Source organism: Argiope bruennichi, chromosome 1 (genome assembly GCF_947563725.1).
Source record: "Argiope bruennichi chromosome 1, qqArgBrue1.1, whole genome shotgun sequence".
NCBI lineage: Eukaryota > Metazoa > Arthropoda > Arachnida > Araneae > Araneidae > Argiope > Argiope bruennichi.
The window spans coordinates 116,778,268-116,801,450 of record NC_079151.1 but is presented as its reverse complement, the minus strand read 5'-3'; the positions used below and the strand labels follow the sequence as shown (position 1 = coordinate 116,801,450).

The following is a 23,183-nucleotide window of genomic DNA, read 5'->3' as shown; positions in this document are numbered from 1 at the left end:
TTCTTCGAATTTTGCTTCCAAAAATATTTTCATTCCGAATAACGCCAGGTATGCCAGATATTTTACGATAGTTGATTTTCCTCTAGAGAGAACATATTTTTGAGGTGATGGCTATGAAGACATCCCATTTTTTAATGGTTTGTTTTTGTGATATTTATTTAATAGAAAATCTGATATTTGAAACCTTTTTACGTTTTCTTCATTTATCAATTAAATTTTCAAAGAATGGGCATGACTCATTTCCTTTAAATTGTAGACCCGGTTATGTTTTTAAATTTATATAGGTCAAATAATTATACTTATTTTAATATTTTTTCTTGTTTTTTTGTTATTTGACGTTTAGATCATCAGCCTATTATACTGAACGTTCCTAATGGATCAAATCACATGACATAATTGTCCATGCCCTCAAACATCCAGTTGCATGTTGCCAACTTTCCTTTCTTATTTCTCCTGCCAAAAATGTATTTCGTTTCAACATTAAAACAATTTCGCATCCAACTGAATGTTAGTTGAATAGTTATCATAATATTTAAGTCAATCGTGTATTTCCTAGTATATTTCATGTTTGTAATGGCTTTGTTTTCAGATTTCAAAATAAATAAATAAATAAATAAAAATAATAATCAATTTAAAAAATCACTACAATATTACCAAAGAATATGAAAAAAAAAAAAAAAAAATAAGCTACATGTTTAGTCCGTAGCTTACAACAATAAAAGAAAAGCAAATATTTGTAGGCATGAGCAATGAATTTCATATCAACAGTGAAAAGTATTAGTAAAAATCATCCATAAAAACATTTTGAAAAATATCTTAAAATAGGAAGAAAAATTAGAAGGATAATGAACTGATATCATTAATTCTTTTTTTTTTTTAATTTTAAGATGGGTTAAAAAATATTTTTTATTAGATGCATTTCAATATTTTCGAAAGCTATCGCCAAAAGAAAGGCGACAATTTTGTTTTCATTTTTAATTAATAAAATTTTTGAAAAAAATCGCTTTGAAGAGCATATTCCCACCTACTAATATATATTTGTGCCATATTTAATACCTCTGATGTGTCAAGATTTTCATACGCTCGCGCCCACTCTCACCTAATAACGCATCCCCTACCTACACGTACGCATGCATACTTAAATTGTGATTATTAAAAATGAGAAAGTAGTGTCACAACAATTTAAAGTCGCTGACTTTAGACGAGTTTTTGTAGAACGTCGTCTAACGTCGAGTTTTTGTCTTACATCTGTATACTGTTAACGGTTTAAAAAACGAAATTCTCTACTTGATGACCTTCTACAATCTAGTTTTCTTTTTCTGAAAAACGCACAGTGGCAAGATCTTCTTATACAGGCCATTGCAACTCATTAACTGTCTTTATATGACTGTATCGTCTGTGTTTGGCTTGTGTGGGAGTACATCTTGTGATAAGCAAATTTTACCATTCTGAAATTTGTGCGTGTTTTAAATCTGTAAGTTGTTTGAAATATTTTTGGATTTTTGTAACTAACCTTAGCCTACAAAAAAGGATCAAAATAGTAATTTTATCTCTGCTTTTCATGTCACTTTTGTAATTTTTTTCATAATTTTGTTGTCCGATGTTTTCATTTGTTGTAATACGAATTCAATATTTGCATTAAAACTGAAAATATTAAAGACAGTGGTAGTGAACTCTCCGAAGTTTTCTCGCATATCCTCCAACAATGGTCTGCCCCCGCATAAAATTGTTGACTTTGTGAAAGGCTGCGAGTGCCTTGCATATCATTTGAGAACTATAGTTCTGAAATATAAATCATTGGCATGAACCTAACATTTTTATTGAATCTATCATGCGGATTTGTATTTTGGAAGCCTTTTATTTTCTGACTGGTTGAAATCAAAATTTGTCATGGAACTGAAGTTGGAATAACAAGATCACCTACCAAATGTCATATATTTAAGTCACTGCGTTTATGAGTTATCGCGTTTACATGTTTTTGTAGGTACGGACCGACAGACTGTCAACCCTTTGACAGACTTGGTTCAAAATTTGTTAAGGATCTATATTTTTTTCAATTCCTACTATTAGTTCACGCTCTCTCTATACATCTATACTACTATCATAAATGTGAAAGTTTGGATGGATGGATGTTTGTTATTCAATCACGCCAGAACGGCTGAACAGAATTGGATGAAATTTAGCTGAGAGATAGAGATTATAGTCTGGAATAGGACATAGGTTACTATTTATTCCGTTTAATTGAGTGTTTAATTGCTTATTAATTAAAAACTAACTTTCCCGCCAAAAATCGCCAAATGAGTAAAGCTTCAGTTTTTTTTGTCACGCCAATGAGATTAGGCTTAACATGATTTTGACTATTATTTCAAACGATTCTGTTTATTTTCTTAGTGTTCGATACATTTAAAATTAAACATTGTTAATGAATCGATTTTTCGAATTCATTCTGAAGTACTTTTGAGTTAAAATAAAACAGAATAAATTAAATTAAAAATGTATAATCTATATTGCGTTACCCCAACTGGTGTAGAAAATTCATACATTGCGTTGTCCCAATTGGCGTTGAAAATTCCCGCATGCGCAAGAGTAACAAAAGATAAAGCCATTGATGCTATAAATTTCAATCTATTTCCACGCGTACGAAGGCGCGTGTAAAAGCTAGTATTTATATATCTTGTTCACATTTTCAATCGTTAATAAAATACTTTTTATTCATTAACTCAAGTTCAAATACATTTTTTAAAACTTGCAGTGGATGATACTTCATGTTAATACGGTTTTTTTCAAATATTAATTAATTAATAAAATTTGTCCAGTCATTTCTATTTGGTCGTCAAATGGTCGCCAAGTTTGTCGCCAAGCTCTATTTTGCCACTTAATATTGTAATTCTGTCCTATATATATACATATTTATATTAATGTAATTATTTAATAAAAAAATAACTAAAATAAAAAAAAATTGTTGACCTAAGTGGGAATTGACTTAATTTTTTTTATATATATTACTTGTTGGTACTAATCTTGTGTATCAAATTTTATGTATTTAGCTCTTTACGTTTTGAAGTTATCGAGTTAATTTGTACACGAAGGAAAAGAGACAGACTTCCAGTGAATGGATTTCGTTCAAAATTTGATAAAAATTTATGAATTTAATGTTATTTCTTTCGTTTAGCACAAAAGCGTTTTTGAGTTATCATCTTCATAGAAAGGAATTTTGCTAAAAATGTGTGATTCTAACTCGGGGAGATGTGAAATGTGAAGATTCATTTACTCTCAACGCCTTTTTTTGATGATTACATTACTTTCTACTTCATATACGAGAAAGTAAAAATGTTAAAGAAGACTTGAAATCCCGCTTTATTATTACATGCAGAGTGGAGTAACTTATTACGTTCTTGTATGCCTTGTGTATTATATTTGTTGAACAATTCGAAATGAAGATTTTGATGAGCATATACTTTTAGACGACCTCATGAGTTTTTGGTATTGCGTCTGTCTTTCCGTGTATATATGAATACAATAATATTCAAAAATCCCAACGAATTTGAGGGGTGTAGTTTAGTATCAAAATTGTAGATTTGAACTTTAGTTTAAACTAAATCCGTTAAGCTGCTTTCCCGAACAAGGTCGGGATAGCCTGGTTGGTAGGGTGTTGGATTTGCGTCCCTTGAGTTGCGAGTTCGAACCCCACCGGCCGAAGACTCCCCGCGTATGTGGTGGCTGACGCGCGCAAGAAACTGTCGTGGTCACAAAGTCCTCCATGTCGAGAGTAATACCACTGGGGGTGCTGGATCAGGGGTGATCGTTCTCTGGTTCAGGTCTAAATTGCGATCTGTGGTTGAGTGAATGAAATGCATGAATGAAGTCCGCCCCGTAAAAAGGGTTGTGATGCATGAGTAGCTAAGTCGTATCTTGGCCCTAGATGGCGCTACTGAAAAAACAAGAGACGTACCCTTGGCTTAATCCACAAATGACTTCTTAAAGTCAGTGGGCTTGTCTAGGACAAGTGCCATTAGAAACAACAACTTTCCCGAACCATATGCTATGCTTGAATTTCATCTCTGTCTCATGAAAGTAAACAGACTGGGTCATATTTACTTAAAATTATTATTTAAACTTGTTTGTAACCATTTATTGAATAAAAATATTATATGCATTTTTAATTTTATTTGCGTTTATTTGCCTACTTTTGTATTTCCACTCATATCTAGAGGGAAATGTTTTAATCATTGTATTATTTTTTTGTTTTCTTTCCGTTCAGGGAAGTGTTAAATTGCTTTATTTATATGCAAGTTATTGTATCTATAATTGGAAATAATTTTAAGTATCCAAGGCTGTAGTTGGACTTTGAATTCATTTTTGATCGCCTCTTCAAAAAGGCCATTATTAGTAAGTCTCAAAGCGACCAATATTCATCTGAGTCAACTCATGGCTCTAAAGAACAAATTAGCACAAGCAGTTTGTTTTATTGATCTGTCATTCAGCTTCTCTATTTGGAGATGAATAACTATCACGAGGTTTAAGAAATGCGTGACTCTGAAAACTAGCAGTTGATTCGAATTATGATTACTTCTTAGTAATGCTAAATATAAATTCTTCATGAGAATCTTAAAATTAAATTGATTTTGGACACATCACAATTATTTGACCAAATTTTAATAAAGCTACTTGAGATTTGTAATGGACTTCATTATCCTGTACTGATTAGCGCCTTCTATGAAAGAACTAAAAAAAATAAATACCAGAACCAGTGGTAAGACGATGTGTGTGTGATGCGTTTCGTGGAATATGGTCTCAGAAAATTGTTAACAAACGGACCATTTAATGCTGAAATAACTTTATATCTTTTATATACGTGTACCTGTGATGTGTGCAATGAATTACTTATTAAAACATATTGCACTAAAAAGTTGTTGACTACTATTTGCTTTTAAGAGACGTCATAGTCCCCTTGCTTATGATCCTAAAGCCTCAAACTTTCAAAAATGGCCTCGTGTTATTTTGGAAGAATTATTATATCCTAATCCATCGGTTAAGAAGTGTCTCTTCTTAACTGAGTTACAAATTCGAATGACCTTTTTAATTTTTCTTAATTATTTCCAACGCATCCAGAACGCGCTGCGTTATGTACGTCATAATATGTTATGTGAACTCTTCATTTTTAATTATCTGTCCATCAACATTGTCATCAACTCAAGAACGTTTTCTTTTTGGCATCCTGTCGCGAATTCTTTTTTTTTTTCCCCACCGGTTTAAAACTTCCTTTCAGCTAAATCTCTCTTTATAAGAAAATATTTCTCATAGCAAAAGTTTATTTTCTTTTTATTGAAACTGATATTAAAAGCTGCATCGAACTTATTTAATTTTGTCGTGATTTTTCACGGTTTTAATTAAATGAGCAATACACCGAACTTTGAATCTAATGTCGAAATAAATTTTTAAAAATGCAGTAGAGAAAAATTAGCCCAAGGTTAAATTTTCTTTACTTAAATAGACAATTTTTGTAAAATGTTACAATACCTCTTAAAATCTCTTTTCTCTCTCTCTCTTTGTTTCCAAATTATTAACTGAAAATTAAAAAAATAACGATAAACTACTATTAATGTGAATTTTTATGGTCATTTTTTTTTGATGTAAAACACCTATTTTTAAAAATTTAAGATTGAAGTTGTTGTTACAAGAATATCCTGAGATTAACAGCCCTAAAAAATATATAGTTTACTGTATTTCTAGGAAAGGACTATAAATTAAAGACTTAAAAAATGATTGAAAGAAAATAAAATTCTTTTTTAGTACATTGATAAAAGTGTTTTTTTAAAAAAGGTTTTTATTAAATTTCTCTTTTTTTTTTTTTTTTTTTCTGTATCAAAATAGAATTATCTTCGTGAAACGACCCTTAAATACTACATTAAAAGAGAGAAAATCTGATAATGTGTGGCCTTCTTTCGTCAGTTATCTTCGTGACACGGATAAAAACAGGCTCCAAAACTAGCTCTTCTCTTTCTCTTGCTGGTTCCTCCCGCAACCCCGTACCTTATATTCTAAATTCCAGGCGTATGAATGATAAGACATTCTATTCTGGGTTTCCTTATGTTTTTCCACCCCCGACGGAAGCTGTTTCATCATCTATTCATTTGAAAATATTACTTCGCGACCCTATATTGCAAAAAAAAAAAAAAAAAAAAAAACTATATGACTATGCATTAATGAATGACAACTGACTTTAATGAAATCATTTTTTTTAAAAATATTCTTTCATAGATGTGCATAAAATAGATCCCTCCCCCCATTATTTTGCTTTCTCATGTATGAATTTTTTAAGGAGAAACTATTGTATAATCGTCAAAAAAAAAAAAAAAAAAAAAAAAAAATCTGTCCTTGGGATTTTAACGAATCCAAGTTTTCAAATTTCCGTAAATCTGAAAAACACATTTTTGGAGCTGTGCCGTCTATGAAAACGATAACTCCAAAACTGTATTGAGATAAAGCTTAACACCAAATTTGTAGATATTTTTGTAGAAACAATAACTCCAAAACTGTATTGAGATGGAGCTTAATGCCAAATTTGTAGATATTTTTTTTATAGAAAGGATTTGTCAAACTCAATGATAACTCAAAAACTGTATCAAGCTAGAATTTAACTCCAAATTTGTAGATGTTTTTTTTATCAAAATTTAGATAAAATCCAAAAAAAAAAAATGTATCTGTTCCATATGCATATGAGTGCAATAATTCAAAATGCAAAGAACTATTGGTTGAGATTAGTACATAGATTTATCTTTGTAATTGTAAATATGTATTAATTTTTACTCTGTATTTCTCAAATGAGAGATATAATTTTTGATTTTTTTTCGCCAATATGTGATCAGAATAATTCAAAAATACAACAATCTAGGTGAATAAAATTTGGTATACGGTCTTGAAACCTAAATTTTAAATCTATGCCAATTTTTATATCTAATTGGTGGAAAGAATCGCGTGCAAAATACATACTAAATTTTCTTGATTAAATTACGAAGTACAAAACGTGCCATACATCAGAGACATATTGCACCATACACATTTTAGGACTGCCGTCACCTTCGAGGGTTTGCTGCTTTCTGCTTGCTCACCATTGCTATATATTCAGAAGACGATAAAGAGAACAAAAAAAGAAGGTGCCAGTTTGTTTAAATATATAAGAAAGTCGAGGGAACACTCCCGCAAATTAGTCTTATAATAAAATTCTGAATTCAGATTTTCCTGAAATTTACTGCCAGATGGCGATCTCAAATGGAATAAAAATTAAAATATTATCAATTAACTAATAATTAAATTCTGACAATACTAAAATAGTACATTGTCATTCCGAAGTCACAAATTTACTGAATTTCAAAACTAGCACATCAGGAAGGGAAGAATTGATTTCAGAATTCCATCTCTACAAATCTGAATCAGGTGAAGTTAAATAAATATGATATAAATCTTGTAAATCTAGTAAAGTAAATCTTTAAAGTAAATGTTGAGCAGTCTCTTCTAAAATTAACTTCAGTAAAGTATCAGTCATGATAATTTCTAAATAATCTTGGCTTAAAATTCTAGGGGAATTTGAATGAATTTTGATGTGAATGTTTCGTGACCTCATTCTGACTCACGGTTTTCCTACTTTTCCATTCTTGGCTGAGATGAAGAGCGTATTGTGTAAAAAGGCTTCTCAGATTTTTACAGCATGTGAACTTTTCCTCATTTTAGAACAATGCATAATCACCAGAGAAGACAGCAAGAAACGAGGACTCTTGATTTTATTTAGTTATTCACAATCAAAACTTTTTGACAAAGAATCTAAACGTGCTCAAATGGATCAAAGATTTTATTTTGTCGGAACAATTCTCGCATTATGTTATTTGGCACAAGCAAATTTCGCGGAAATTTTTTGCCATTTGATGCAAGGGCCGCGGTAGTCTGGTGGTAAGGTCTCGGTTTCTGAACCGGAGAATCTCAGGCTCGAGACCCGATTCCACCGTAGACCGTCGTGTAAGCGGGTCTGGTGCACGCTAAATCCGTTGGGGCCAAACGTCCTCCCTCGTGTGGTGTGGAAGTTTAGAGAGATGGTGCCTGCTCGGGAGTCGTCCTCGTCATCTGACCGCGGTTCAAAAATACGAGGTCCATCCCAAAATAGCCCTAATGTTGCTTTAAATTCGGATATTAATATAAATAAACTTAACTAAAGCCATTTGATGCAAATGGATTAATTGTTGAAATGGAAATTTTTTACAACTGGTATGGGTTATAAGTATTTAATATATAGATGAAGATTGTTTTGCAAACTTACTGATTGTTAAGTTTACGGATTCTTTCATAACCTAAAATATCAGTAAACTGTGTCAGAAGAAAGAATACTTGTTACTCGTTTCGAGAATGCTAAATTGCTAAAATTTAATTATAGTAGGGGGAAGGCTGCTAAATTTGGAGCATTCGGATATTCTTTATAGTTCAGTGATAGAAGAATGATTTTTATTAAAAACAAATAGAACTTTTTATTGCTTTTTTATCTCCGAAAATAATGTAATGAACTTTTTAAAGAAAAATCACTTAAAAGTAAGGAAAAAAAAGTGTATCATTGGTCTATTAAAGAACATACATATTACAGTGGTTTACAAAAATGGACAGCACCATATTTAATCTCAGTTAAAACAAAATTGTTTTTTGATTTTGAAAACCACACATGTGCGCGATATATAAAACCAGGTATATTCTTTTTTTAATGCCTCTATTGTTTTTCACCATCATTATTTTTTGTTTCTTCATATATGATTCAAAATTACGTAATCTCTGTTTTTGTTCTTTTGGAAGCAACATTTATTGGTTTTAATACTTTTATTTTTACTTCCTCATATAAGAAGCGCGTTAAGAGAAAGCATTGTAACCTTTAAAAAATTCTATATCTCTGAGTCCTCCACTGCAAAAAAGCATTTTTTGAATTATCTTTATCTGTCTATGAACCCGATAACTTAAAAACTCTTTGAGCTAGATGGATAAAATTTAGCGAATTTTTCTTTAAATTAGTAGATTTCTATCAAATTGTGAATGAAATCCATTCATAGTAAGTTTATTTGTCTGATTGTTCGGATACAAGTTGACATTATACCTACAAAACGAAGAGAGCTAGATACATAAAATTTGGTACATAAATTTAGCATTTAAAGTCTGAATATGCATCAAATTTGCAACTTAAATCCATCGAGAAGTTGTTTGTTTCTTTTGCCTTATGTTTGCATGCATATGAATGTGATAGTTAAAAAAATGAAAATTAATAAGGTTAATAAAATTTAATACACAATATTGATATCTAAAATGTGTTGAGGGTTTACATCTCTCAGTGGTTTGACCATCTGTCTGCTTGTACTGTCACATGCATGTAAACGCGATGGCTTTAATAAATGTTTTTATTTATTTATTTTTTTGATTTTGAGACTACGATAATATTTGTGTCCATCTTGGTTTCAATCAGTGTGGAAAAAGGCGACCAAAATATATATTTGGTTTTCTGGTACTTGTGTATTAACCGCATCTCAAGAATTAATCGCAAAAAAGTCATCAAAAATCGTGTACCAAAAGACTCTTTCGTAACTATTGTTAGCCAATTAATACACAAGTACGATTTTTTTTTCTGTGTTACGTAGCATACAATTCATATATGGAACTCTGAAAATAAATATGATCTCTCATGGCTCATAATTTTATACGTGGTTGGGTAGATCGGTAACACATTTATGAGAGAGTATGCGAAAACATTCGTACTGATTTTTATTTTTTTTATTTTTTTGCCCGTTCGACTTTTACTTTATGAGAAATATTAATTATTATAACTATTTTATGAACTCTATCTCTAGTTCCTAGATTGAAATATTTGAATTTAGACATTTACTTGTGGTCCAATCTGAATAATTTTTTAGATTAATAAAAAAGTCTATATTAATAGAATTGTTATAATAAATGGTAACAGGCAAGTTATGCTATTTATTTCAGGGCTATTAATCTTTAGTCAAAATATTTAATCAATGATATCTAAATCTAAACACTTGTCTTTTAACTGTAAACATGTCGCGCCCTCTTTTAAGTATAATTTCATAACTACATTTCCATCTTTACAATTTGAACAGTTTATTTTACATCTCAAATGTTTAACAGATTTGAAGGTATAATGCCTGTTTAGTCGAATCGAATCGAAACTATGGACCAAATTCGGCAAATTCCATCGATATCTGTATCTAAAGAATAATTAAAATATTTATTTATAATTGCAGGGGTGTTTGTGGTCCGGGGAAACCCCGGAATTCCGGGGATTTTGAACTTCGATACCCGGAAATTCCGGGGATCGTCGTTCAAAGGGAAGTAGGAATAATAATGAATTATTTATTTTGATCTGGGTAATTTTGTTTGCTTTGAAAGCAGAAAACGCAAGGTCAGTGTGTGTGGTGAAAACTTTTCCTTTCTTTCTCCAAAGGCAGTGATAATGCGTGAAAAGGGGGAAAAAAACTTCTTTTTTGTTCTTTCCTTATTGCGAGTTATGACTCATTCCCCCGGTTCTCGGACATTCTCTTCTGGATTCTTTTCGGCAAGTAGGTGCGGCAGAAAAAAAAGGGAGAGACTTCGTTCGACCAGATGTGCGATCATGTGACCTGGGTTCAAAGGTCTTAATTTTGCAAAATTAATGGTTATTAATTTTGCAAAAAAAGTAATTCATTGAACTTTTATAATTAGGTCATTCAATACTTCATAATCGTAATTTTTCATTTCTCCCCCCCCCCCTCTCGAAACTCCAAAATGTCGGTAGTAAATCCGTAAAAGTTTCAGGGGATTTTTTGGGGTCCCACAAACACCCCTGTAATTGCATTCGACAATTTTACCATCATCTCGTCAAATATTTTTTTTTTAAATTTCTGCATTCATTTTTTAAAATAAGGTTACTAAACAAAACAAAAGTTTCATCCAAGCAAGTTCATCTGTTTAACTGAATATTATGCCAAATTTCCGTTTATTGGTTAGAAATTAAAAAAAAAAAAAAAAAAAAAAACTCTCGGCAATCTGGTAGACAAAGGTAGATTCCTTTACATCTGAGTTACTATCTAGCAATATAAATTGTTAATGTTAGAGACAGTCAAAATTAAATCGTAAAAATCAATTTTCAACTTCTAATTTCTAAGATATTGCAGTTATCGAAAAATTTTAAATACAAAAATTGTTCGTCTTGTTTTTTTCAGTTTTCAATAGTAAGAAAGTTATAGGGAAATGAAAATTAACTCGTCCGAAATTTTTACGTTTCTAACAATATATTCCAAGCCAGTTAAAATCCAAACAAAATTATTCTAGTTATCCTATTCACAAGATAACGTGGGTATACGCGCATGCGCACATGCACGCACTTTTGAACGAAGGGTGGTTTTAGGTTCTGGGGACCATGATCGGTGAAAAACTGAAGAAATTTTCCCGAAGTCTTGTCACGAGAATCTTGCAATAGGTAGTCTTCCTATAAGAATCTATCTAATATATTATTGAATATTTTTTTTTATTTTTTAAAATTAATTTTGAACAATCATTTCTATTTTGTAACTGGTATGAATTGCTTTTAATCATGGAGAGTGTATTTTGCGGTAATTATAACGAAAGTATGCGATCCGTGTTGCATCATATTATAAAAAGTAAAATTTCAACACGCTCGAAAGGATAATTTTTTTTTTGCGTCATCTTTAGAAATGAAGTAAAATTTAGTGATTATTTACCGCCCCTTCATGCGTATCTCCTTTTAAAAATTGGATATAAAAAATTGTCAATGTATTTTATATTCTTGTGGAAAAATTGAATTCATTTTGGCATTTTGCAGTTACGCTATTCGATCGCGAAAGTGTAGTCAACAAAAGAGTGGGGAGGGGGACAGGGTAAACAAGAGAAAAGAAATTCTGTTCCGAAACATTAAGCGAACAGCTGTTACGGAGGGATAAAAAAAATACATTTCGAGGCAGCTGCAATCATGTATATTAAATCCGTAGCTCCCGAAAGGGCAATCTGGTCATTACGAAAAAAATGCAAGAGCACGAAGGGACCTCATGGGACGAAAGGTAGGCGTGATTTCAACCTGTGGCTGGTGTTATTTTAGTGCTTTGACAATTTTATGACGATTTCTTGGATGCACTCCAACCTACTATTTGTTCTTCGAATCGCTTAAGGAAAGGGAAATCTTTTCGAAGCCTAACGTTAATTTCAAATTTTATTCGTCATTTGCGCACCTTGGTACATACCCCCCGGTAGGTACTTTTCATTGGCCTTTTTCTTTTTATTAGAATGTTTTTTTTAGTATTCTTATGCATTTTTTCTTGCAATAAATATTCATCTTTTTTTTAAAAAAATTATTATTAAGTGATATTTGTTAAAAAATTTTATTTTGAATTGGTCATAATTTTTTTTTGTAAATCATTATCAGGGGTTTTAATTTATTCTTATCGATGATATGAATTTAAATCTTTGTATCATTAACTAACTAAATAAATTAACAGCCTGATAAATACATCAGTACGCTCTTAATTTTCTTCTCATGTCTCTATACTTCTGTATATATTTACTTATTTTTTTTTGTCTGGTGTTTGTTTTCTATTTTATCTCTTTCGTATATTGTGTATTTTGCTAAAAGGCATAATAAAGTGGATTTTTAAAGTTGAAAATTTAATCATTTTTATTCCCAATCAACCTTTTAAAAATGTCGAAGAGTATTCCCCCCCCCCCTTTTTTTATACCTTTGCATTAACTTTTCGTGTTTCATTTTTGTAATCGATTTTATACTTCCTTATATATTAGAATTCTGAAAAATATATACAATATTTGTGTATTTCGAATGGTGACTATATTAAAATTATTTTAATATCTTCAAAGCTTAATCATGAGTTAAATGATCAGTTTAATTAAATTTCGATTTCATATAATAGTGAATTTGAAAAAGAATTGATTTCAAGATTTCATGACGATTATAACAATGAATTATTATTTGAAAACTTAAAAGCAGAAAAGAATTAATATATATATATATATATATATATATATATATATATATATATATATATACTTAGTATACTTATAAAAGTTTTAAAAAGATATTTTTATTAAATTGTATATGTTATCATGACAACTGCATAATAATATTCCTGTATAGAATTTTTCGTTTCCTTTTTAACTTTTTGGCTTTTTTAGAAAATACTTTACACGTTGAAGGAAACTGCCATTTAAATGTTTGTTGCTCTGTTTCAAGTATATTAATTTTAGATAATTTACTTTTAATCTTTTTGAAATATTTGCCATTATTTTAGTAAATAGGTTGGGCAATTTGAGTGTGGCGTTAATTGTTAGCACAGGATTATTCCAATTCATATAAATTTTGCAAGGCCGTAACTGTCATTTGGGTAGGGTGGTCTGGTGGTAAGGTCTTGGCTCGTGAGCCGGAGGGTTTCAGGTTCGAGACCCTATTCCACTGAAGAACCGTTGTGTAAGGGGATCTGTTGCACGTTAACTTCTTCAGGGCCAAACGTCCTACCGCTGGTGTGGTGTGGAGAGGGGGTGGGGTACCAGCTTAGGTGTCATCCTCGTTATCTGACCGTGGTTCAAAATTACGAGGTCCGTCCCAAAATAGCCCTAGTGTTGCTTTACAACGAGACATTAATATAACTAAACCAAATCAAACTACCATTTGGGCACCTGCTGAAGTATCCAAGGGCTCCTGAATGTCGAGAAAACTGTATCGATGTGTTTATTTGAAAACTAATCGTTTTATTTGATTGTTTTGGAGATTTTATTTTTAAAAACTGAAAAATTAAGCTTCTGTAATATATTTCAGTCGAGGAATAGTCGAGTATTTTGCATTTCAGTTGAGAAATTTTAACAAACCCAAAATAAACTTAGAAAAAATAATGAATGACTTTGCTTCCTTAAAAGTTAGAAACATAAATTTTTTAAATCCAAGTGTACAATAAAGCGTGCTAAAAACTATTTTGCATGCTAACTTTAAATGCATAGCATGTATATCATGTTTTCTATACTGTGTATGACGTCAAATAGCTTCGGAAAGAATATTATTTTTACTATTATTTTTATAGTACACTTCAGCTTATTATATAGTAAACTTATATCGAACAAATTTTCATTCGTTTAAAGTGCTTAAAACTGCTTTAACAACTTACTAAGGGCGAGATAGCAATTCATGACTCACTCTTGATAACAATTTTGGACCAAAGATGAATAGCACGAGTCACATTCGTGGGACAAATGTGGTCCAAATGTGATCATCACGAGTGAAATTCGTGGAATGACAATCAAGTCATATATAATGTTCATAGCTTTATGCGTTGTTTAGTAATACACGGGTCAATTGTCCACATAATTATATTAGTTGTCGGTATAACGACACAGTAAAAACCTAGACATTGCTAGTTTTTTTTAATAAATTGTTTGTTTGTAATATGCTGTTGCAAATTATGCTAAATTTATTATTTACACATTCTTTGCTTTAGTAAATTGTATTCATGTATATGTTGTACAATATGTAATTTGTATTCATGTATATGTTGTACAATATGTAATTTGTATTCATGTATATGTTGTACAATATGTAATTTGTATACATGTATATGTTGTACAATATGTAATGATATTTTTAATCTAATCTAAATCTTCATTAATAATCCTAATTTTTTTTTCCAAATTAGCCCATGTTACTTCATTATAAAATTTTCTCTTATTTTCTGATCCAAATTCCACTTTATTATTTAATTATTTCTAACACGCGCTCCAAAAAATTGCTGACTCTTTTGTTGCTCATACCACGATCAAAGGGATAATAACTATGCATTCCTTCAAAGATACCTAAGATTCCTTTCCTAAATCTACACGTCTGAAAGAAATCCCTAAAACAATCTCTTTGTGAAATCACTTAGGGAAAAATTATTTTTTACTTTGCTCTTGTGCCTCGATGCAAATAGACATGTCTCGTTATCATTCATCTTTGTCGTGTACAAAATATGTTCTACCGTGTAAAATAAAATGAAGTTTATTCCAAAAGTTTCTTCTTTTCGGTCAATCATTTGCAAAATTATGTTTATATATGTAAAATATAAAGAATGAGCTTAATATTGAATTCAACTAAAGCTGTGTTATGTGAAGCACACGTGTCCGCTTTCTGACTCGTACTGGAAACATTAAGCCCAACATCCTGTCCTTTTAGGGCACTTTGTCCCCTGCCGGTTGGATCAGGATTTCGTTGAGCTAAGTGGTACGGTTAGGAGTTAAATTTTGAGATAAAGATTAGATATAAGTAAAGATGTAGTTAAGTTTGGGAGGAATATAAAACAAGGGTAGGGAGAGACTATCACCTGTTGCCCTGAGATCCTCATGTTTCTAATTATGGTCTTGAACTTTTAAATCTTTAAATCAATAATTGCTTTTCTGCTATGTGATTTATATAAAATAGAAACTTTGATGAAATGTAACTGTGGTTCATAGTCACATGGTGCACGTCAAATGTGCCGATGTAGTTTAATTTTGACATCCATTGCGCATCTTAAGATGAAAAACAATGTAATGTCACGCCCTTAGATGGCATGTAGACGGCTTCATATTATAAAATTCACGTTCGACCACTCGCGGATGGATGTAAATTTAATCCATATTAAAAAGAGCTTAGATATTTGATTTTTGATTGCATGTCTCATTTAATATTTGATACCATTTCTTCACTTTTGAAGAATGTATTTTTTTATTGACTGATTCCTTTTATTTCGATGTTTGCCCAATTTTTGTAGCAATATTCCGAAACTGTCAATATACTGTACTGATAGATGAATATGAAAGACACATATAATCCGTGATATACTATATCAAAATAGGATATTATCGATGATTTTTTTGGGTTCTTTTATTAGATTTTTTATTGTGCTGACTCTAGATTGAATTAACTCTCGGAGAAATGATTCAGAAATAGACACTTTAATACTTGTGTTTCGGAATTTTAAGAGAATTTTACGATGCTGACAACGCTTCGAAGATATAAAATGGAAGCCTATTTACTGCGTCTTCCAGACAGCATATATGTTACATTATTGTTTATAAAAATATATAGTTATTTATTACACTTTAATTAGTTTTTTGATAGTATCATTATGTTGCAATTATAATATTCGCGAACAAATTTGTGTCAGATATGGTTGCTTTAGGGATAATAATCTGCAAATTAATGTAATCTATTAGACCTTAAGCAGAATTTTTCTGAAGCAATTCTTCTGCATCAATTTATAAAATTGTTCGACAGGTAAGATTATTTAAAATTCTGGAAGCCCCAAAAATATCATAATTTTTACCTTCTCTTATATGTAGTATAGAGAAAGTATCGTAATCGACAAAAAAATTCGAACTCGAGATTTTGACGAATCTGCACATTTAGACCTCCCTAAGCTCGAAAAACACATTTTTGGAAAAAGTGAGTCTGTCTGACAAAAAACTGAAAAAACACCTTGAGCTACACAAATGAAATTTGGTATGCAGTCTTTATATCAGATTTGTAGATTTCTGTCAAATTTTGAGTAAAATTCACTCTGAGGAAGACAGTGCGACTGTTCGAATATAAGTTAACATGACAATTATAAAACGAAAAGAGCTCTAGATAAGTAAAATTCGGTATGCAGATTTAACTTCTATAACGTATACACGTGTCAAAGTTTGTGCCAAATCAGAAAAGGAGTTGACCGTCCGCCTGTCTGAATTTGATTTTGTGATTATAATTATAGTTCTGTATTAAATTTTTAGTTTCAATCAGTAAGGAGGGGAAGAAAAAAAAAACGCGTTTTGAACACAAATTTTATATTTAAGTATTATTAAATGCATACCAGGGATTAATCACCAAAATAATTCGCCAAGGATTTCAATAAAAATGCCAAAATTCACGCCAAAGAGATTAATATTTTGTGACTATTGTACGTCTATGCCATGCAAGGCATTCTCTGGAGTAACACTTTTATTAGAGAGTATGCGAGCAAAATTTGGAGAGACCACTTCTGCTGGTTTACTCCGGTTTTTATATAATAATAATAATAGTGCATGCCTTTTGCAGGGATCATAGACAGATATGATTATTGTTATTGGTTGTTCTTTACAAGTACATAATAATATATATATTTTTTTAATTCATGAAGTCTTCCATGAAAATTAGAGAATAGATATAAACTATAAATTTAATCTTTTTTTATTTATCTCTCCGAGGATTTCAATAAAAAAAATTCATTATAGAATATTTATTCGAAGAACAGACGATTCTAATGGAAAATGGAAATAATTGGTAATGGAAGGAAATAAACTGGTCACTGAATCAAATATACAGCGTGATCGTGAACAGGTGATTTTTTTTTTTAAATGAGATATAATTCGGTTGGAGGGATATAATGTTCATGAAAGCAATTGGTGCGAAACAATTCATTCAGAAATGTGTCATGGCCGTTGCGATGCGTCCTGAGAGTGAAAATTGATAATATTAAAAAAGAAAACATTAGCAAATTTGTTTTGGTATTCTGTTTATGAGAAGTTAAAAGGCATTCTGGATGTATAAATTTTATCTCTTCTTTTTTAACACTAGTCTATTCGCCTTAGTTATTGCGCATTTTATTCATAAATTCCGAATTTTTGTTTTGGAATATTTTATTGAAATTCTAAAATCGTTTATTGTACTGAAATGAACTGGAATTCTTGAAAATATATTCGAAAGTCCTTCTTTCTCCTTACAATTTCTTTTTATCGCTTAGTGAGGGAAGTATTAACACATCGTTTGTTTGTGAAATGCTCACTGCCATATGTCATTATCGAATTTTGAATAAGACAAACAGAGTATTATTCAAAACATTTGAACAATTGCAACGAAATCCCTTGTAAACATCGATGAAAGCACAAAAAAAAAAAAAAAAAAAAAAAAAAGAACACGATGCAGAAGACATTTTAAATTTTATTTATTTATTGTGTGTATAAATACAACTTCTCTCTATTTTTGTTTTTATGAATTAATCATTCCAATCTACAATGCTTCCCTTCTGATCAATTTATCCAAAATATTTCCCTTCAGAAACTGCAACATTTGTCCAATTGTTTCGCAACAAGCTCCGCGAAGATTGCGAGATGTAATATAGCTACTAAGCCAATATCTATTTGACAATTGAACCTATTTTTAGAAAATGCACTCAACATGGACTGGAATTTGAAGGCGCAATACCTAGTGAATACAGTTAGTAGAGCAACACATTCCAGCGAAGTTTCATCTAAAGTTTCTTTCATTGTCCAGGCAACATGTGAGTGAGCAATATCTTGTTGGAAAAAAAAAAAAAAAAATTCTTGTCACGTCTCAGGCCATATTCTGGATGTTTCTCCTTCGATGCTTCATTTAAATCGAGCAACCATTGCTTGTATCGTTCATGGTTTCATACAGTAATGCTTCCAAATCTGCATTTTGGATTTCTTTGGCGGCTGACCATGCGTATTTCTCTTTGTTATATGTATTGAAAGTATCATTTTAAATGTTTTGTGTATTGAAATCATCACCCACTCTTTGAAGTTGTATTCAATGGGGCATGTTCACACCAAATTTTAAAAGTTCTACCTGTATGTTTCAGCTGCAGTTTTCTTTGCAATGAAATAATGTAATATAGCTTCTCGCAAAAGCTGTTTATCACAAATACTACATTCTTCTAAACAAACAAACAAAAAAAATATAGATTTATTGACATTATTACATGATATTGTGCAATTGCCATACATCTTTCCTTAATACTATTCTGCGACTGCATGTAAAAATATTCTAGTTAATCCCCCCCCCCCACACCCTGTATTTTTTCGAAATCATTTGACCGCTAACTCGGAGCTTTTTAGTCCTAGACGTCATTAGATAATAGATATGTGGACTACGCCACGGACAACCGATAACAATTTTCTTTTATTATTTATTTATTTATTTTTAGTTAATCTACATATAACCACTTCAATTTTTTAAAGGCTGTCCCAAAATTAACGCAAGATTTGAATTTGCCACCATTTGTGCAGTAAAATGTTGGCAACTCTATTAAAAAGATCATTTGGCAGCTAATAGTTTAGCGTTAGTAAAAATGGAGCGTTACACGATCGAACAGCGTGTTAACGCAACTTTTGAATTAAATCAAAAACACAATTTTTTTCTTTAAATTATTATATTTTTATTGACTTGTAAAGTGCGCTGGATAGTGTTATGTATGGAATAACACATAGGGCAAATGGCCACTGCGGCTTTGTTGGCATATACGCACTTTTTTGTCGAAATTTTCCATGACCATTTTGCATAAATGTGGCTGAACTTCGTTGATGCAGCTTTGCATTTCCTCCTTCACGCGTGCTTGTGGGGTGGCTGGCATAGACCTTTGACTTCATATAACCTCATGAAAAGAAATCCAGTGGTGTTAAATCGCACGATCTTGGGGCCCAATTCTCAAATTTTCGAATTCTTCGGCTGCCAGACTTTCATTATTTGTGAAATTTTGTTCAACAGTGGAAACACGTTGTTCTATCGTATAATGCCCCATTTTTACTAACCCTAAACTATCAGCTGTCTAATGGTGTTTTTTTAAATAGGGTTGCCAACACTTTACTGCACGAATGGTGGCAAATTCAAATCTTGCGTTAATTTTGAGACACCGTTTAGTTATCTTTATAACTTTCTTTATTGCCATTCAAAACAAATTTCGCCATTTCCTGTTGCTATCTATTTCTATTATTTCCTTTTCTTTTTTGTGGGTTACGCGGTATTCGTATTTATTACCTATCGCATCTTTTGATGAGGTAGATTTTTCTTGTTGGATTCAAGTCTTTGTTTTGAAGATACATGAATTTTACTTTGGAATAAATTTCGCAATCTTGTAGAAAATATAAACAATGAGTATTAGGATAATAATAGAATCAGTAATCTACCAACCTAAGACTTGTGGCTGCGACAAATTTAACGTGTAACACCTCCTCGTGCATGGCGTTCTTCTCAAAAATCGGTCCTCGAACGAGTTAGACCTGGATTATGGATACTTCTTTTTATCTCAATATTTATTTGTTTATTCGACAATTCACTTTCTCCTTGCGATTGTAACGATAAATTTTTATTTATTGTCCTTTGATAATGATATCAGTGGGGGAAAATTTGCGCACAATAAGTCGAGTGCTTTGATAATGGTTACATAATTCTATAAATACTTATTGTAAGCCATAATAGGGGCTTATCAATATACGTAATATTTATCTTCAAATTGAAACAAATAAAGAAATGACTCACTGTTAAATAAATCGTCTGCAATTTTTTATGAGGTTTTTGAACAAAATTTTTGTGTTGAAATGATTTTAAATGTGTAATATTTTTCCGAATTGGTATCTGATTCATTCTGTTTTTGTTTATCTAATCTGGTCTTATTTACTTTCCACTCGTTGTTGTGAAGGATCTCATTGACAAAGTATTGATATTTTGTCTTCCTTTATATTTGGTATACTTTTTATTCTACAGTGTTGGTAATTAGTTCTCTGTTCTATTGTATATGGGGTAAGTTTATTTTTGACTTTTAAATATTTATTTTTAAGTGTTACATTTAATTATTATTAGTTATTTTTTTTAAATATTTTTTTAGTTTATTTACTATGTGGTATGACTAAAGCGAAACTGAAGAAGTCGAGCTATCACACATTTAGTGTGTTCTTGTTAAAGTAATTCAATCCAAAGTAAGACGACATAAACATTTAATATTTACATTTAATTTACATTTAAAACGTTTAAATATAACGATCGTAGATTAACAGAGGTAGCGCTAATGCATATTTCAAATCTTTAGAATACAAGCCAATAAACAAGGTAGAGTTGAGTTGTTACACAACTTCTAAGTTTAATAATAAAATGTTTTACTGCTTCTTCGTTGCACCAGAACTAGCTATTTATTGAGGAAATGAAACTTTATTTCGAAATGTATTGTTATTTGGAAATGATTTATTTCTCCATTATGAATTTTTAAATTCTTTTTATAAAAGGTTAGTTATGTTAAATGAAATGAATGCTATTATTATAAGGATGGAGGGGTGGGAGGTAGACGGAGTGCACGGTCTTTTTGGATCATAATGTCCGAGCCCTATCAAGAATACACAATTGAGTATTCTAAAGTAGACATAAAATTTATTCATGTAAACTTTTCAGAGAAATTTAAACCTCATTTTCCTTTATACAAATATTTTATATCATTTTGTATTAGTCCAGCTTTTTATTTCTCATATATAGTTTTCTTCTTTTTCTCTCTTTTTTTTTTTAAATAAATTTTATTTTTAAACATTCTTAAAAATTATAGAGAATATTAATCAACATTAAAACATCGACTATATTTCTCTGAGCGGTTATTTTGGGTTCTAACGAACTATTTATTGTGGATGAAGTCAGCAATTAATGTCTAAATATAAGTTCAAAAAAAAAAAAAGTAATGCAAAAAAGTTATTGTTTTCTTAACAGACAAAAACAAAAAATTATGCTTCCGATTTCACGAAAGGGCAAATATCCTCTCGTTGGTATAAAGCGAAGTTTTAGAGAGTAGTCTGTCGGTTCAGACGTCATTTACGTAATCTGTCTAATTGCGCAGTCAGTCTGAAAGAGCAGCTTTATATAGCTTTAAAACTGGAAGTTAATTTAACCAGGGATTATAGATAGATCAAAGATCAAGTGAAGTATATGTACGTCAAGGGCCCTGGCTAGTAGGGACCATGAAATGTCGATCTTTTATCATTCGTGTTTCATATTTTTCTTATTGTATTAACCTGACTCGTTTTTTGATCGTTACGATTCATTAAATATTATATAGAAAATATTACTTAGCTGTAATACAAACAAGTAGTATTTATATACGCAAATTCTATAGTAAAGTTGTTGAATTCAAAGCGTTTTAATTATTAATAGAGGCAAAGTGTAATAATACAACAATAGTTATTCTTAAAAATTTAAATATTGTAATTATATTGTTTTAAAGCGCATGATTAAAAAGTCGACGTATGCAAGTACTTATGTGTAATGTTTCAGAGATCCCCCCCCCCCAAAAAAAAAAAATTAACATCATGAGCACACAACTGCCGTATCTTGAATATAATTAAACTGATACAAAACATTGAGTAATTTTGTCATCAAAACAATGAATGAAAATATTTTATTAGGATCTGTTCCTTTATGTTTTTTTTCTAAATTGATTTGTAAAAGAAATTATTCAATGATTTTGTGAACCGTTGACAGATTGGAAAATACATCTTTTTTCCTGTCAATTATCAATTAACCAGTTTAGAAGCATAAGTGAAAAACTCGTCTGGCATATTGTTCACAAAATCTGTTTAATTACACTGCGAAATCGTCACGATTAGCAAACATTACGTCATAATTTTACGTCACTGAGATAAATAAAGATAAAGTCACACCTGCTCGGTATTTAGAAAGCTACTCTTTCGACTTTTTATGACATCTGCTGTGATGTGGAAGGAATGCTCATTAATGAAACTTTCCACTGTAATAAAACAGTATGAACTGCAGTTTTTTGGTGATTAAATCAGAAAAGTGAGATTCAAATTTTTGTGGCGAAATTAACCTTGAAATGTGTTACTTTAGGGATTTTATCGTAGCGAAGACTGCAGATTTATAAACTCAGCTTTGAACGGATATGATTTCGTTTCAAGATTTGCGAAATTTTCTAGTATTAACTGAACTACTAGTAAGAGTAAGTAACGATCAGCATTTCATGTTTTAAATTCGTGTTTTTTAAAAATTTAATTTAAAAGCTGCCAAAAGCATATTTGTTTTAATCTTTTCAGAATTTTCCTTTATTAATTTTACATTTTGTTTAATTTGAAACTCTCATGCTTGAAATATACATGGAGAAAGTATTGTATCTAATTCTTTAAAATTTACCCTCCAGATGTTAATGAATTTTCATTTTTTAAAAACTAATCTAGTATGGGTGAAAACAATTCCACAACTTTTTTTGAATTATGTCTACATTCTTGGCGCGTGGAATTTGCCGCATAATTGTATTCTTGTTTGAAATTTTGAACCAAATTTGGCAATGAAAGAGACTTTTCATCAACATCTATTGAATTTCTTTCAT

General features: G+C 30.8%; 1 protein-coding gene across 4 annotated transcripts in view; it reads left to right on the top strand.

The window, feature by feature from the left end:
• Positions 1 to 23,183, top strand: part of LOC129966518 (ectonucleoside triphosphate diphosphohydrolase 5-like) — a 76,230-nt gene that overhangs the window by 13,138 nt on the left and 39,909 nt on the right. Inside the window, exon 1 of one of the 4 annotated variants that reach the window (XM_056080973.1) lies at positions 12,136 to 12,284. The exons of 1 other annotated variant lie outside the window; for it this stretch is intronic. The gene's annotated coding sequence lies outside the window, so the exon portion shown is untranslated. Of the gene's footprint in view, positions 1 to 12,135; positions 12,285 to 20,480; positions 20,606 to 22,590; positions 22,797 to 23,183 lie in introns of those variants that run through there. 2 more of the 4 variants (XM_056080980.1, XM_056080986.1) reach the window with 2 other exon arrangements.